General features: G+C 42.5%; 1 protein-coding gene and 1 long non-coding RNA gene across 9 annotated transcripts in view; one reads left to right on the top strand and one right to left on the bottom strand.

Annotated features, from left to right (window-relative positions):
- SMARCA2 (SWI/SNF related, matrix associated, actin dependent regulator of chromatin, subfamily a, member 2) overlaps positions 1 to 599 on the bottom strand; it is a 124413-nt gene extending 123814 nt beyond the window's left edge. The window contains exon 1 of one of the 3 annotated variants that reach the window (XM_040539934.1): positions 410 to 599. The gene's annotated coding sequence lies outside the window, so the exon portion shown is untranslated. Of the gene's footprint in view, positions 1 to 154 lie in introns of all 3 variants that reach the window. The other 2 variants (XM_040539932.1, XM_040539938.1) reach the window with 2 other exon arrangements.
- Positions 600 to 684: 85 nt separating this feature from the next.
- LOC121061303 overlaps positions 685 to 17437 on the top strand; it is a 77666-nt gene continuing 60913 nt past the window's right edge. For 5 of the 6 annotated variants that reach the window (XR_005815033.1, XR_005815034.1, XR_005815035.1 and 2 more), the window contains exon 1: positions 685 to 1026. This is a non-coding gene — a long non-coding RNA (uncharacterized LOC121061303). Of the gene's footprint in view, positions 1027 to 3489; positions 3595 to 17437 lie in introns of all 6 variants that reach the window. The other variant, XR_005815032.1, reaches the window with a different exon arrangement.

Genomic DNA, 17437 nt, shown 5'->3' with positions numbered 1-17437 from the left:
GGGGCAGGGGCGGGGACAAGCGGGCGAGGCCGCCCCCGGCTCCCCGGCCCCCCCGGCTCCTTGTTGCCGTCCTCCCGCCGTCCCGGCGCCCCGAGTCGGCTGCTGCCTTGGCGGCCCCCCCCCTCCCGGCGCCCCGCCGCTGCGGCTGACTCACAAGCCGGCCGCCTCCTGCCTCCCCCTCCGCCGGCGCCGGGCGCGATGATTATTCCAGAAACGCCGGATCAAAACTTTCTTCTCCCCACCCACCGCGGGGGCGCAGACAGCGGGGAGGAGGGCGGGCTGGCCGCCGGGGGAACGGGGTGGGGGGGGGCAGCGGGGCCGCGCTGCCGGGACGTGCGCCTTACCCACAGCGCCGGGTCCTCGGGGAGCGGCGCGGCGCGGGGCGGGCCGCCGCGCCAGCCGCCTTTACCTGCTGCTCGGGAGCAGCGCCGCGCCGGGTGCCGCCCGGTGCCTGGCCGCCGTGTCGCGCCGTGCCGTGCCGTGCCGTGCCGTGCCGGGGGAGCGGGCGAGGGGCTAGGCGGCCAGCATGACTGCACGGTGACAGCCAGCCCCTCCTCTTCCTCGCCGCCGCCCCGCCCACGGCCCCCTCCCGCCGCCTCCCCCACCGCTCGGGAAGCGGCGCGCCCATTGGCCCGCCTGCAGCGGGGTCCCCGCCCCCTCGCGCATTAGGGGCGGCCCCATTGGCTACGGCCGCCTGTCGCTCAGCGGGGAGGCGAGGGGCTGCGCGGCGCGGCGCCCGTTGGTACTGCCCGGCCGGGGCCCCGCGTGCGGAGAGGGGAGGCCGCGGCCTCTGTGAGGCGGCGGCGGGGAAGGTGCTGGAAGCGCTTCAGAGCTTCCGGAGCCGCCGGCCAGAGCTCTGCCTCAGCACCAGCCTTAAAAACCGTGACAAAAATAAAGAGAAATCCGTCTGGCGGTACGCGCGGCTTGTGGTCCTGCCGTGTGGAGGGAGCCTGCCGCTGAGGAGGTAGCGTGCCCGCTTTACGGGGGGGTCACTCTGCTGCAGCAACGTCTGGCGTTAAGGAAAAGGTATAAAATTGCTAGCTGAGCACGTCCAGGCACAGGCGTTTAAATTTAAGTCACTCTGCTGAAGTTTGCCACCAGGACTTGAGAGCACCAAATGCACCTTGTGGTCGCTAACTGACAGTATTTTATATGTATATATTTTGTTTGTTTGTTTGTTTGTTTTACACTTTTTTACTTACATAACAGCATTTGTAATTACCTAGTTCTAACGCTGGCTATACAGTGCTTTTTTTCTGTACTTTTTTTTTCTATATACTTTACAAAGGTGTTACCATCTGATCACTGTCTTCATCTTGTTTGTTTTATAACGTGACTGCCCAAATGCTGATAGGTAGCTGTGTAAAACAACTAGTGCTAACACTGGACAGCACTAAGTGTCCTGTAAATAAAACATCGGAGGCTGTATTCTCAGTTCGTTGTTTGTGTAGAACACGTTTACTTGGGAACAAAATCAAAGAAATGGAAACATTCAAATCTGTGTCTACTAAATAGTAAATATCATCATCTAAAACTTTTCATCCAAGAGTAATTTAGGATTTAGCTTAAGCTTTGTCTTCAAGTATAAGTTGCAATCCATTGTTTCCTGGAGATGAAGCAATGTAGTTAACATTTTTGGAAAAATAATGCTAATAAAAACAAAAGGGGTAAAGAGGTTCTTTTTCTTTTCTTTATTCTTCATACCAATTTACTGAAATTGATATATCAGTAAGGGTTTTGTACGTGATATAGCAGAAGCTTCAAGAACAGCAAATATGCAAATACAGTAAATGACTACATGCTAAAGGCTAAGTTAGCTTTCCACTGATTAGCCTTGCTTAGCAAAAGGAGAAAAAGGGAGGGCGGGTCATTGCCATTAGAGAGTTGCAGATAGTTGCAGCAGCCTCACCATAACACCTCAAAAGAATCCTTGCTGCAGCAGTTCATGGTGGTATTTCTCTCTCTGCCAGAGATTACAGCCACTGCAGCAGAAATGGCAGAAAGGAATGGTTTTTAGTGCCTCAATTAGTTCCCAGCAAAATCCAGTTGCTGAGGTTAGGGGGATAGTGAAATTTGAGCTCAAATATTCTGTGAGGATAGCTTCATGCTCAGGTTTCTGTATAATTAAAAACAACAGATTATTTTTCTTTGTATTATTTGTATTTTTTAACATATCCCAGGAAAATAGCAAACTCAAGACTTGCCTTAGGGAAATTACCTTTCTGATTACCCTTACCTTACCTTTCCTTTCTGATAACAGGTAACTTTTCTGAACAGGTTGCCCAGAGAAGCTGTGGATGCCCCATCCCTGGAGGTGTTCAAGGCCAGGCTGGATGGGGCCCCGGGCAACCTGATCTAGTGGGTGGTGTCCCTGCCTATGGCAGGGGGGTTGGAACTGCATGATTGCTAAGATCCCTTCCAACCCAAGCTATTCTATGATTTTATGATTGTATGATAATGTTGACTGCTGGTTTGGTGGACGGTGTTCACCCCAAAAAGCAGTGAGAAAAAGCATGCTGCTCTGAACTTTAATGGAAGAGTTCAAAGGTGGAAATGGGATGAAGGCAAGATAATTCAGCTTTGCAATGAGTTCAGTTTGTTGAGATCATCATCACGTGGGGACATGTCTTATGACCTCCATGAGTTTGCTGCGGTAAGGTGGAAATGTCTGATGTTTTACATCAAGTTAATTCATGTGTCTGAGTTACCCCAGATTAAAAGAAATAGCCTTTTTGGTGGTTTTGTTGCTTGTTTGTTTAAGGAGTCAAGGCAAACGCTGTGATGAGGTAAATCAGTGATGTAAGAAACTATGGAAAACGTCTGTTTTACATGTTCTCTCTGCAAAAGCCTTCTCATGTCCTACCCATTGTGCATTGGAAATTATACTTATTTCTTGAAGCACGTGAATCCTGAAGGAAAGGATATTCTATTTACCCATCTATTGATCTGTGGTATGTAATACTACGAGTGTAACAGATTCGATTAGAATGGTGCATCCTGGCAACAAAGCAATTGATTAGATTTGGTTAGAAGTTTTCCTTCTCATATGGAAGATGCAGTTGTTCTCTAATTTAAAAGTATAATTCCAATTCTAAAATAACTTCCATGAATGTGCTTGGTACTTTGCCCTTTTTCCCTTGTTTTTTTTGTTTTCTTGTTTTTTTTTTGTTTGTTTGTTTTTTGTTTGTTTGGTTGGTTTGGTTTGGTTTCAGTTTTTCTTTGTTTTGTGTTTTTTGGTGTTGTTTTTTTTGTTTGTTTGTTTTTCCTGGAGACAAGTGTTCATCAGCTTTCCTCATATTTTAAAAGAGAGAGTCTCTTTCAAAGCATCTTCATCAACTTTAAACTCTCAAGGTGTATTTGTGGGAGTGTGATGTCCCTAATTGTTTTATAGCCCACAAAATTCCAGAGTTTGGTCTTGTTTCTTGTTCTAAGGGAGAGGAGAAGCAAATTTCAGTGTTGATCTTGCTTCTCTCCTTGCTTTTTCTTCAGGTTGACATTTTGCTTCCTAACCAGGTAGGCCCAGCTTTGCATTTGTGTTTTGCAAGAGTATTACCTCACGCCTGATGTTATTGAACTCTTCTAGTTTCTCTCCAGGTAGGAGAATCTATTTTATATATATGTCTATTCTGCATCAAATATCAGAATGCTAATCTGAGATTCCCTCCTACCTCAGGGTGGAACCTTTGAGACAAGTCCAAGAACTTTTCATTAGCCTTTATTATCTCACAATGCATTTTACCAAAAATCAACCCAATGGGTATGACAATAAAGGAAAATCAAACAGCAAATGGGACAGAGGGTTGAGGAGGGCAATTAAGAGAGAATTGCTTCAGTATTTTGGTAATTATATTTTCAACACACAAGGACAGTCATGTGTCCTTGTGTTTGTCATGTGTAGTGTGAAAACGGTTTCCCCGTGTCAGTGACAGCTACACGCTCAGTTATTCACAGATTGATTAGACAGGCCAAAGGCAAAAAAACAGACCTGGGATGTGCAAGCTGTGCTACCATTCTACTTGTAGAATGAGGGCAAGATACAGGCTTAAGGTTGTTCTGTTCATGTTCATTTATGAGCTCATTTTCAACGGTTATAGATAAGCAGGACTCAAGATGCTTTTATTTTATATTTATGCTTGTTCCTCAATATATTACTTGCATGAAAATGAAATATGGCTGCTTGATAAAGAAGGTACGTGATAAAAGACAAGAGCTGGATTTGAGCTAGAATATACTGGCCTTATCAACATATGGACTTTTCCTAATTTAGTGTTCAGACTCAGGTTCGGGTGTGAGAATAATTTGTTTCTGTTTAGTTATAGTCAGTTGGTCTTAAAGACAAAATAAATCATTCTCTGTTGAACCACATACAGGGCACACATAAATGAAAGCAGCTGGATCCAGAAAGGGACATCCATACATAAATAAGAATTCATAGAAGGGATTATTAAGTCAGTTAGATCTTCTAAAAATCATACATTCTAGTTAAGTCAGCGACATTAAAAAGATCTGTGGGGTGATTTAGGAAAACTTAATGAATTGTTAACTGTTCACGTGTTGCCAATGGATCACAGGTAAATCCTTCTGTCTTACCTTGCATAGGTTTTGTATTCATTGCTGTGTGACTTTGCCTGCTGTCTCAGAGAATTAGAGCCTGTTTATCCTTTACCATCTCCTTCAGTGACCTGTTTGCTTGTTAAACTCGAGTTTGTGAACTGCTATTTTATTACAAGACATTTTAATCTCCCTGAGTCACTTACTTGTGTAAGTCATTGTGATGTGCTTGGAAGCGTCAAGGTGGGATAGTGACAGTGATACTTACTGTGCAACTTGTCTCATGCAACAAGCATAAAGTGATACAGCTGAGAGGGCAGTTAGCTAAAAAGTTAGTTCTCGAAATGGCTGTAGCTACACATTGTCTTCCTACTTTGGAAAGTGTTACATTTATTAATTCCAAGAACTACATATAAATACAGAAAAGGCTGGAAGTAAATGAGACTCCGCAGTGGAGACTGTACTTGAAGCTTTGATAGATACCTCCTGTGAGAAACTACTAAGCTCTTCTAAGTTCCAGTAGGCACAAATACTGCTCTCTGTTGTGTTCCACAGCTCTGACACAAATTCTAGTTGATTCATGCAAAATATTTTAATATGGTACTACCTCATTGTCTGGCTTTCTTTCCCACCCCTACCAGCCCCATTACCAGCTCTTGGTATAGGGTCAGGAGTGAAGAACATGTTCCTGGAGTTGGCCTGCTCAGGTCTTAAGTGTTTGTGAACAAGAGCTACTGGCAGAGTCTTGACTCTACTGGCCTAACGTAGCCTGCAATAGCTGAGGTGTGGACATGACACTGCTTTTGAGCCAAAGCAGTAAAGTGGTGATTTCTGACATGGGGCATTGTGCATGTATAGGGGTGTGGAACAGGATGCATCAGTCTTACAAAGATATGGAAGAGGAGCTTTTTCTGAGGATTGGTTAGGGATTTGGCTTCCTGCGGGTGGACCTACATAGGTTCCCAGCTGAGGAGGTGTAGGATAGAAGTGGATACGTATGCCAAAAAAAGGAAAATGAGTAGACATGCAAGTTTCATAGGTAAGAATTTGCTTTAAAAGAACATAAAAGGGTAGTAGTGTTGCCTGACCTAAAAGAGGAAGAAAAAACAACTATTACTGCCCATTCTACAAAGTCACCCTGCTCTTTTGTTGCATTGAAAATATAGCCTACAGAGGAGGCTTTACATCACAGTGGCCAGGACACTATTGTCCTGGCTGGCAGAAGGCAGAACAGCCTGTATTAGTAATGTCTTTAACTACTGCAGCAGCTTTCTGCAATGATTGTGAGTCAGAGCCCTACATCTCTTTCCGAGCACTCTGTAACCGTCAAGTAAAATGTGAGAGAACATTATCACATTCAAAACATTGTTTATGGTCCACCTGTTTCATTTGTAAGACGTAAGAGCCTCTGTCAGTTAAAAAACGCTAACCATCTCAAACCCAGCCTTGTGCTTTATTTCAAAGACAAAATCATCCAATCTATGTTTTAATGAAAAACCGTTAATAGAGTTACATTTGATTTTTTAATGCTTTTTTTTTTTCTGCTTTTTTGTGTATGTGAATAAAAGAGCAGAACTGGATGCTTATTTTGAACCACCTGAAAATAGCCCATTTCTGAGAAATGTGCACAGGAGTTATGTTCTGGTAACAGGCTGATTATATATAGTTTTCAAACATTCTATTAGAAACTGTCAAGAAACAGAATGGATTTTTTTTTTTTACTTCCTCTAGTTTCTATACAACTGATGTAGTTAGGCAAGTCTTCTTAATTTCTGACAGTTCTTCCACTACCTAAAAATAAGTAGGACTTCTCTGTCAAATGGCTTTAATGAGTATTTTTTTCTTCTATAAAATGTACATGGAACAACCTGCTATGAGCAATAACATAAGAACTGGAAATGGGAGGCCTTTCCCAAGGGAAGAAAAAAATCAGGGAAAAATTTTATCATTCGTTATCTGAGGTAGTTTTCAGGGTCATGAAGACTTTTAGAGGACATTAAAGTATTTGAAAGCTATTACTGTAAGAAATTGAAAAGGAGGCCAAGAAATCTTGACATAATAATACTTAGGAAAAAATAGGTAGGTATTAAACCTTAGGATTAATTCTTTCAGTGTAGAAGATGACAGTATCAATGAAAATAGACCATAAGGCGACAGCTGGTTTGTACTAGAAAGATGCTTGTCACTCAGAGAATTAAATCTAGTGGACTTCCTAATTTCAGTCAGTATAAAGAGGTGCGTTTAAATGCATCATCTCTGGTTAGAAGCTTTCAAAAGCAGAACGATTTCCACTTCAGGGAGGTTGATGAGCTAGGTGATCTTAAGCTCCTTGGTTACTGAGAGCCTCCTGTTGGTATTTTAGAGGATAAAACTGTAGATGTGTCACTATTATGTTGTCAGTAATGCCCACAATTTTGTTAATGGTTACCTGTATTATTTATTGGCCTTTTGTTTTACCTGCTATTTAGCAAGATGAATGGATTTTTCTAGGGATGTCAGGCGCACATTCCTCTGCCACAGTATTGACACCATCCATTCTGATACATGCTCATGATAACAATAAGGACTATAGCTGTGCACCTTTTGCCTCTTTTGACATCTGCCTCTTGACTGGGCTTGGTACTGTGAAAAATCATCAATCAGAGAAAGGATGGAATCTGGCAGCTCACGGAAGCAACTAATTTTTGATGAACAAGTAAGGCTACGGTAGAAATGTGTACTAAGTTTCAGTTCATGCGTGTTAGCGGCATTTAACGCTATACGCTACAAAGTGTGGTATATAGACCAATAAGCAGCACAGGTGTGTAATTGTATTAAACTTCATGGTTAACTTACTAAGAAGCTTTCCAAAAAGCATAGAGAACCTGCATTTTGCTAGTGAACTTCTGAACTTCTGCTAATAAGACTGGTTCTGGACCCTGAGAATAATTATCAAGGAAGAAGACAAATTTATGAGTGGGTAAATACAAGCAGTCTGAGGTAGAAGAGTGATAAGACAACTGTCCTCACACTAACAAAAGAAATAAGATCACATTTAAAAAATAAGTGGAGACTAGTACTAGGCTGTTGTTTAAGAGAGTCCCAAGAACAAGGAAACTGAAGTAGTACCATTTACAAAAAATATGTTAATACAGCTGTACGCGTAAGAGAAGTAGTAGGAAAATAAAGAAGTCTAGTGACAGTGTAATTGGAGATGCAGTTACATAAAGCCTGAAAGAGGCATAAAAAGACATGGAAATCTCTAGAAATCTCTTGCAAATCAATCGTTATCCTGCACTGCAATAAACAAGTAGAGCTATATTGTTTGTACTTAAAACTTTAAAAAAGGTGGCTGGGGTTGGGGATTGGAGGAGGGAGGGAGTGGTGCATTATTGTTAATTAATAAATTCAGATTTATGATCATAACCTTCTCCTGTTTGATGGGCAGTGATCAAAAGAAGTTATTACAACAGGAATAACTGATGTAAGTTGTGGCTACAGGTACCTCTCTTTCAGTTCGTCTTCCTGTATCCCTCGTGCTACAGCAAGCTACTGTCCTGCGTAGAGCAGGCTGCTCGGAAGGGACTAAGCTTGCCACCTCTTCTGTCTTTGTGTGGCATGGCCGGAAGAAAAGGACTCACTACTTTTGTTGTTAATATTTGTTTCTGCTGCTGCCTTGCATCTCTCAACTTCTTTCTCAGCTGCCAAGGTTATGCAAGTAGGAAGTAAAAACTGACTCTTCTGGTTGTAGAGGCTGCTGAGGCAGCTGATTATTGTCGTCTTAACGCAGGCAAAGCAGGTAGTCTGCTGTTCTAAGTTGCTGTCTACTGTGTCTGAGCCAAAAGGTTGGCCCTTCCACCTGCAACACTCCAAACAGGCTGGATTTCAGAACCTAGGAAGGAACTAAATTTGGAGTAATCCAAAATGAAAGATAATGCACAGCTGTCGATGCCTCTGAAGTCACTTTATAGAGGACTTTCCTAACAACCCCTAAGACCAAAGGTGTGGCACAAATCCTTATACAGGACAGATCCCAACTGTTAACCCTGTATGTACCAGCAGCATATTTGATTCTGAAACCGTCCCAAACATATAATAGGAATTGCCCACTTAATTAGCTGGTTGGACAGACTTCTAGCTATTCACAATGCACAGCAGACCCACAAACACGTATCTGTCATCAGCTAAAGATCTTTGGAAGGAATTGATCAGACCATATGCATGAATAAGGTCAATAGGAGCACAATTCTTTTCAACCCATGGGTATCTTGAGAACAAAGTTGTTAAAAACTCATGGACTATTGAGGAGCAACCCAAATACAGTGGAGAAAGTGTGTTCCACTGCTGTGCAGTCAAGGCCCACAGAGAATAACATTTACAGAGCACGCGACCATTTTACTCTACCAAATCTAGTCAGGCATCTTTGAGACAAGGCAACATTATCAGCGTTATTAATATATCCACAACTATTCACCCCTCCCTGTTCTGTCACCCACCAAACCTGCAAAAGTTTGGCCATTCTGAAGGATAAAGGATCCCCATAGAGAACATTGCTCCTTCTAAACACCCATTCTCTGTCCTGTTGTGAATCTAATTTCTGTTCTCCACACATACACTTTTTTTTATTGTCTGTGTAAACCTACCCTCAAATATACAGATGAACCTGAGACCTGATAGATGACTGCTCAGTTCCTAGCTAGTATGCATGGTCTGCCTGAAATAAAAATGGAGATTTGTACATTTGAGAGAAGAGCAGAGGAAAGACAATGAGTATTAGCAGAAGCACAACAGGCAGTAAGAATGACAGAAAATGCAAAAACAAAAAAACAAACAAAACCAAACAGTTTAATCTGTGGGAGAAAATTCAGGCCAAGGAACATGAAATGGAGATTCCTAGTAGCTAGTGAGAAGACCAATTGACTGAGTCGGTTCTTTTGCCTCTTCATGGCTGTTGCAGCTTTTCACCTTGCTAGGCAGCTGAACTCCACCACAACTGCTCTCTCACTCCCCCTCCTCATAAGAGGAAGGGAAGAAGGAAAGGAAAGAAACAACTCATGGGTTGATATAAAGATAATTTAATTAAAGGAAAAATAATTATTAATTAAATAACTTAACTAGAGGAAAGAAGGAAAGGGGGAGAGGGGAAAAAAAACAAGGCTGTGTGGAAGTACAGAGGAAAGAAATTACTCTCTCTTCATCTGATAGATGTATTTGGAACATCCTGCATAAGTGATTTCATATGGAAGCAGCTGTGACCATAGTTGGTTAGAGGATGATCTCAGAGATAAAGCAGATTGCAGAGAGATTGTAAACAAGTCACTCTCTTAACATGCTACCTTGACTCACTTACACTACTTCATTATCTTCTATTACACTTAAAGTGGTAGTAACTAAACTAATTTAAGGAACAAGAACTTTAGCAGTTCTGCGATACTGGAGAGGTTAAAGCTGAACTGAGGAACCAGAAAGTCGGCTTTTACAGATCTCAAATTTCAGCCACTAAGAAAGTGTCGTTTTCCAGGCAGTGTTATCCAACGTGTAGGTGGTTTGTTTCTTTTCCGTTGTGGAATCATTCTACCCAAGAACCATTCTGGCTATTAGCAGATGCTGGTGAGTAGAAACTTTGTTGTGAAAAGTACTGTAATAGTTAATACAAGCCCTGCGAAAGACTTGTACAAGCCACAGATCGAACAGACAAGAGCGAATGTCAAGTATACTGTTTTTTTTGTGTCATGCTGTCTAATGACCAGCCTTTGATAGAGACCCTCAGGAAAATCAAAGCACTGATTTCATAAGTTAGCAAACAAAAATAATTGTGCAGATGGGACTTGAGATGTCATGGGTGGAACCTTTCCTGCTCTGTTTCTGAATGCACACATACTTGATCTGGGTTTGTCTCTCTTTGGAAATCCTTTCATTTTGAATTTAAATAACAGCAAGCAAATTCATGCCAAAGGGTGCTGGAACTATACAGTACATATTAACACATTTTTTCTTGTTCATTTCTTTTGTACCTTGGGATAAAGAAAGCATCATTCATTTGCTCTGGATGCTAAACTGAGTTAGTAAGCTATATCAACACTTCCATTCAGATCCCTAAAGCTGGCCTTCTTTTCAGGTATTCCTGGCGTGTGGAGCCATATTGACACATGATTGTAGGACTTCTGGCTCAGCATGCCATAGCATTGAAACTTTTTGCTAGTGTAATTTGGCCAAGCACTCAAATTATTGCAAGACACGCAATCCCTACTATGAAAGCACTGTATGCGATTACCGGAAAGAAAGAATATGCTACTGGCAGAGATATGGATGGCACACAGAGTTCAATCCTTTATCCTGTGATCTAACTTGTGGTAGTGTTGAGTCTTTGTTTACATGGTAAATTTCCCCACATAGCTCCTTGAATTGCATGAATTACCTGATGGCAAGAAAAGAGGTATTTACAAGGCATTATATGAAACAACCACCTTCAACAGGAATTACGACAGGTATGTTTAAAAACTTTTGTTTTTAAATTCACTTCCATTTAGTAAACATTTCTTCAAAAATCAAGTCTTTCCAGGATACAAAGAGAAAATAAGTAGTGACTTATCTTATCCTTGTAACAACTTGTTGTGTAACTTCCCAGAGGTGGAAATGTTTGCAGGAGGTTTTTCTTCAGTTGCAGATACAAGCAGGACTCCATAAACGTGTTCAAATCACATGTACGTATGGTTTTATGCCTAGAACATACTCAGGATGGGTTATAAATACAAACCTCATGCTGCAGCTGTAGTATTATGCAATGAACATCTTTAAAGGTTCATTAAGATACTTTGCAGTGTTCTTTCCTATCCCATGAAAATTCTCCTATCACAGAACTTTGTAAAACAAAACACTTTTGGTTCCTTCTCCAAAACACATAACAAATCCACTACAGTTTTAGGCTGTGCTAGTTTTGCCTCAGAGGTAGATTGCTGATTGGGTAAATCTGTGACTATATCCTGTCCCGTAAAAGCCAGTTTTTGTTTTCAATTGGTACATTTCACCATCAATCACAATCCACTGTTGTTAAGATCCACTATTCACAACTGCTTTTTGGCCAAATTTAAGACTGAAAAGAAGGGACCAAACAGTGGCTGAGTCACTTCTGTTGTGTGCCAACAAGTTGCTCGTTTGCTGATTGGCCACCTGCCTTTGATCTATATTATATCATTCCAGGGAGCTGCTCCAGCTGGCCAGAGATTGGGGAATATGAGCTGTAGTCAAGGATACCTGCAAAGCACTGGGAGCTGCAGCAAAGAGTCTTTGAAGAGAAGCACAGAAAAAGGCAAATTAGAGGGAAGGCAAGGGAAAAATAGAGGCAAGGAGCCAATTTCTGATCTCAGCATCACTGATGTCACCAATCAGAATCTGGTCCACAGAGTGCTGGGGAAAGAAGAAAAGAAACAGGTCAGAGAGAAAGGTGACAGACAAGCTGAGGTGACAGAGAGGGGATAATTAATCATGTCTCAACTGTAATCTTAATGACTACTCTGCTTTAACACTTGTAATGCCTCTTACAAAGCCAAGAGCACAAAATTAATAAAATCTTTCCAAGACACTGGCATGTCTGTCATAGCAGCTCCAGCAGTGATTTTTACCAGTGGCACACTTGACTGCAGATCCATCAGAAGAGCAGTATGCACAGATCTAATGCAGAGAAAAATATTGAAATCTCTTCATGCTTAGGGTGAAATATTATAATAGCAGACTTGCTTCTACCTAAGACCTACCTTGTTTTCATTTTCTAAGCATTTCCAAGGTTACTTCATTTGATTTTACAATAAAGCCAAGACAATGCCTACAACCTTTTTCAAATTTTTGAAGGATTCACCTACATTTTAGAATATATTCTCCTCAAAAAAACCCCATGCAACCACAAAAGCAAACAAACAAACAAAAACTAACCTTCCTGAAATATTCTCTTTTGAAAATGCTCATGTGTTGGAACTCTACTGGCAAGTCAAAATAAGTGAAATCAATCGTTATGATCAGTGCAAGGATTTTTTATTTCACTGAACTATTTGTTCTGAAAGTAGTTTTTTTATCTATTAAAATAAGGAACAAAAATTATACATGAAGAACTCTTTATCTGTTCCAAGTACCGTTTCAAGCTAAAAAAAAGTCATTTTTAGCTTAAACACAGAGAAAGGCTGAATTGTCTGCTATTCCTGCCATGTGGATCCTTGGAGGCCGGATCTAGCAACAAGATTTGCTGTGCTGTTTTTTAGACCATTGCATTAAGAACTGCAGTAAGGTTGGGTTTGTTGTTGTTGTTGTTCTGTTGTTTTGTTTTGTTTTTGCCTCAATTCCTTTGCAAGTAAGAATTTAAGGGAGCTTCTCTCTGGCTTGAAGCTGGCAAAGTTTATCAAGGCTGAAAAATAACTTTCCACAAAACAAGTGAAGAAAATTCAACTTCTGATTAGTGACAGTCTTAGAAATAACTAAAACAGGTAGTGCCTGTTAGAGTCATGAACCTACCCTATGCCCTGAGAAGCAAAACTGTCATCTGAAGTCAGCAACTTACATTTAAAAGATTGAAATTCCCATCTGATGATATTTCTGTTGCAGTTTGAATCCCTTCATCCTACACTACTTCAACAAGCTAGATTTGCAGGTGTAAGTCATTGTGTCACCTCAGACTTAAGCCCTTGCAGAACTGCAGCTCACACGGGACAGTCCTATTGATGTCGATGTGATTGCATGCAGTACATAACACTTGGCACATGTTTCAGTTTGGAGGCTAAATGAAGAAGGGTTACGCTGAGAGATTTAACTGAGCTGAATGAGCTTTTTAAAAGCTCATTTGAATATGCAGCGTGAAACTTTTCATATGAGATACAGACCCTAGATTTAGTCCTGCCAGTGGAGGTCCTTTTCCCCTCCTGAAGTGGAAGAACCTTCACTAGAGAGTGATACCAACAATTAAAAGTCATTAAGGAAGCAAACTGTATTGCATGGTTCTCTGTAATGGAAGTTGAATCATGTTATTCAGCAAATATTAATGTGTACGTTTTGAAAATACCTGTAGGTTATTGCAACTCAGGTCTGAAGTTGATGGAATTTGAGAATGCGAGCTTTCTTGCTGTTGTAAGTTTACAAAATACCTTAATGCAATTATTTATATATATATATATATATAAATACATTTTTTATATGCTTTTCACTACTGTATTTGTGTTTCTTCACCAATTAAAAAAAAAAAAGTTTAATTTCCCTTCACAGCAGCTAGAGCTGAGTTATGCTCCATGTTTTCCTGTCATAACTTGTCTAATACATTAGGGACAGAAATTTGCACTAAGCTGTTAGTAGAAACTCCAGCATGCCATACGTGCAGCCAGTCAAGTTCCTTACCAAGACAGCTTTTCTGCTGGTCCACTGATGAAGGATGTCCCTGCAGGACTCACAGAAAGAGCTTTAAACTAGATTCGAAGTGGGGAAGGGATAAAACCAAGCTCACTAAAGATGACCCTGGTACAGTGTGCCAATGGATGTGGGACACTGTGCTAGCAAGATCCTTCAGTCTGCTATCCCAGTGGAAGTAGGTGATGGAGAACCATGCAACAGCAAAGACACACGGGATGTTGATGGATTAGAAATCACGAAAGTGCCTAAGAATGATCACATTGGAATTAGTGCTTCTCCTCCCAAAAAGGTGATGGGATCATTAGCTAAACTGAAGTGCAACTGTACCATTGCATGCAGCATGGGCAACAAACAGGAAAAGCTTGAAGCCATTGTGCAGCAGGAAAACTATGACATAGTTGCCATCACAGAAACATATTGGGATGATCTGCACAACTGGAGTGCTGCAATGGATGGCTATACACTCTTTGGAAGGGGTAGGCTAGGAAGGAGAGATGGTGAGATAGCCCTGGATGTTAGGGATTGTTTTGATTGTCTTGAACTTAATGATTATAAAGATAGGGTTGAGTGTTTATGGGTAAGAATCGGGGAAGGCCAACAAGGCAGATGTCATGGAGGAAGTCTGTTATAGATAACCCAAGCAGGATGAAAAGGTAGGTGAAATATTCTGTAAGCAGCTGGGAGAAGCCTCACAATTGCTATCCCTTGTTCTAAATGGGGGGGGCTTCAACTTACCAGATGTCTGCTGGAAATATAATACAGCGGAGAGGAAGCAGTCTAGGAGTTCCCTGGAGTATCATAGAAAGAGTATCCTGAGCTGGAAGAGACCCATAAGGATGGGATGAGTGGAACTTCTGGCTACACACAGGACGATGCCAAAATTAAGCCATATTTTCTGAAAGTGTTGTCCAAACTTCCTTACACAGCTGGTGAGTGAACCAGCTACAGAAGGTGCACCACTGTACCTTTTGCTTGTGAAAAGAGAAGGACTTGTGGGTGGAAGGTTGCAGGCCATCTTGGGCATAGTAATCACATGTTAATAGTTTTTGATTCTTGGAAAAGTAAAGAGGGAGGTTAGCAGAAATGCCAACCTGGACTTCCAGAGGGCAGACTTTGGCCTGTTAAGGAGGCTGGTTGGCGGAATCCCTTGGGAGGCAGTCCTGAAGGGCAAAGGAGTCCAGAAAGGCTGGACACTCTTCCAGAAGGAAATCCTGAAGGTGCAGGAGCAGTTATCTCCATGTGTTAAAGTCAGCCGGTGGGCGAGAAGATTGGCCTGTCTGAACAGAGAGCTTTAGCTAGGACTCAGGAAGAAAAAGAAAGTTCATGACCTTTGGAAGAAGAGGCAGACCACTCAGGAGGACTACAAAGATGTCATGAGGCTATGCAGGGAGGAAGTTAGAAGGGCCAAAGCCCAGCTGGAGATTAATCTGTCTCCTGCTGTTAAAGACAATAAAAAATGCTTCTATAAATACATTAGCAGCAAAAAGAGGACTAAGGAGAATTTCCATCCTTTATTGGATGTGGGGGGGAACACAAAAGGATGAGGAAAAGGCTGAGGTATTTAATACCTTCTTTGTTTCAGACTTTGGTAGTAAGACCAGTTGTTCTCCAAACCCCCTGCGCTGGAAGATAGGGACAGGTAGCAGAATGAAACCCCCCATAATACAACAGGAAATGATTAGTGACCTGCTACACCACTTAGGTGCACACAAGTCTGTAGGGCCAGATGGGATCCACCCAAGGGTAATGAGGAAGCTGACATATGTGCACACCAAGTCACTTTCCATCATTTATCAGCAGTCCTGGCTGTCGGAGGAGATTCCAGTTGAATGGAGGCTGGCAAATGTGATGCCCATCTACAAGAAGGGCTGGAAGGAGGACCCAGGGAGCTACAGGCCTGTCTGACTTTTATGCTGGGGAAGGTTATGGAGCAGATCATCCTGAGTGCCATCACGTGACACCTACAGGGCAACCAGGTGATTGGGCCCAGTCAGCATGGGTTTATGAATGTCAGGTCCTGCTTGACAAACCCGATATTCTACAACAAGGTGACACACTCAGTGGATGAGGGAAAGGCTGTGGATGTTGTCTACCTAGGCTTTAGTAAAGCTTTTGATACTATTTCTCGTAGCATTCTCCTGGATAATCTGTCTGTTTATGGCTTGGATGTGTGTACGCTTTGCTGGGTAAAGAACTGACGGGGTGTCCAGGCCCAAAAAGTTATGGTGAATGGAGTTAAATCCAGTTGGAGGCCAGTCACTAGTGGTGTCCCCTAGGGCTGAGTACTGGGGCCAGTTCTCTTTAATATCTTTATCAATGATTTGGACAAGGGGATCAAGTACACCCTCAGTAAGTTTGCAGACTACACCAAGCTGGGCAGGAGTGTTGATCTGGTTGAGGTTAGGAAGGCTCTACAGAGGGTTCTGGTTAGGCTGGATCAATGGACTGAGGCCAACTCTACAAAGTTCAACAAAGCTGTGCCAGGTCCTGCACTTGGGGCCTGCACGTGGACAGAAAGTTTCCCAGTGGAAAGGGACCTGGGGGTACTGGTCAATAGCTGGCTGAATGTGAATCAGCAGTGTGCTCAGGTGGCCAAGAAGGCCAACAGCATCCTCGCTTATGTCAGAAATAGAGTGCCCAGCAGGACTAGGGAAGTGATTGTCTCCCTGTACTTGGCTCTGGTGATGCCGCTGCTTGAATATTGTGTTCAGTTTTGGGCCCCTCACTGCAAGAAGGACATCAAGGTGTTGGAGCATGTCTAAAAAGGGCTACAAAGCTGGTGAAGGGTCTAGGAAAGTCTCATGAGGAAGAGCTTAGGGAGCTGGAATTGTTTAGCCTGGAGAAAAAGGAAGTTGGGGAGACCCTACTGCTCTCTACAACTACCTGAGAGGAGGTTGTAGTGAGGTGTGAGCCAGTCTCTTCTCCTGTGCAACAGTGTCCTGGTTTCAGCTAGGATAGAGTTAATTTTCCTCCTAGTAGATGGTAGGGTGCTATGTTTTGGATTTAAGATGAAACTAATGCTGATATCACACTGATGTTTTAATTGTTGCAGAGCAGTGCTTACACTAAGCCAAGGACTTTTCAGCTTCTCGCTCTGTCCTGCCTGGGGACAGGCTGGGGGTGCAGCAGGAGCTGGGAGGGGACAGACCCAGGACAGCTGGCCCAAACTGGCCAAAGGGGTATTCCATACCATCTGATGTCACGCTAAACAATATATAGGGGTGGCTAGCCGAGGTGGGGGGGCAGCTGCCTGGGGATAGGCTGGGCATCGGTCAGCAGGCGGTGAGCAATTGCACTGTGCATCACTTGTTTTGTACACATTATTATTAGCAGTACTATTATCGTTATTATTTTCATTTCCTTTCTGTCCTAATAAACTGTCTCTATCTCAACCCACAGGCTTCATTTTTCTGATTCTCTCCCCCATCCCAGAGAGGGAGGGGGGAGGATGAGCAAACGGCTGTGTGGTGCTTAGCTGCCGGTCAGGTTAAACCACAACAAACAGGCAATGGGACAAGAG

This window comes from Cygnus olor, chromosome Z (genome assembly GCF_009769625.2).
Source record: "Cygnus olor isolate bCygOlo1 chromosome Z, bCygOlo1.pri.v2, whole genome shotgun sequence".
Classification (NCBI taxonomy): Eukaryota; Metazoa; Chordata; class Aves; order Anseriformes; family Anatidae; genus Cygnus; species Cygnus olor.
This window is presented reverse-complemented; position numbering and strand designations above follow the sequence as displayed.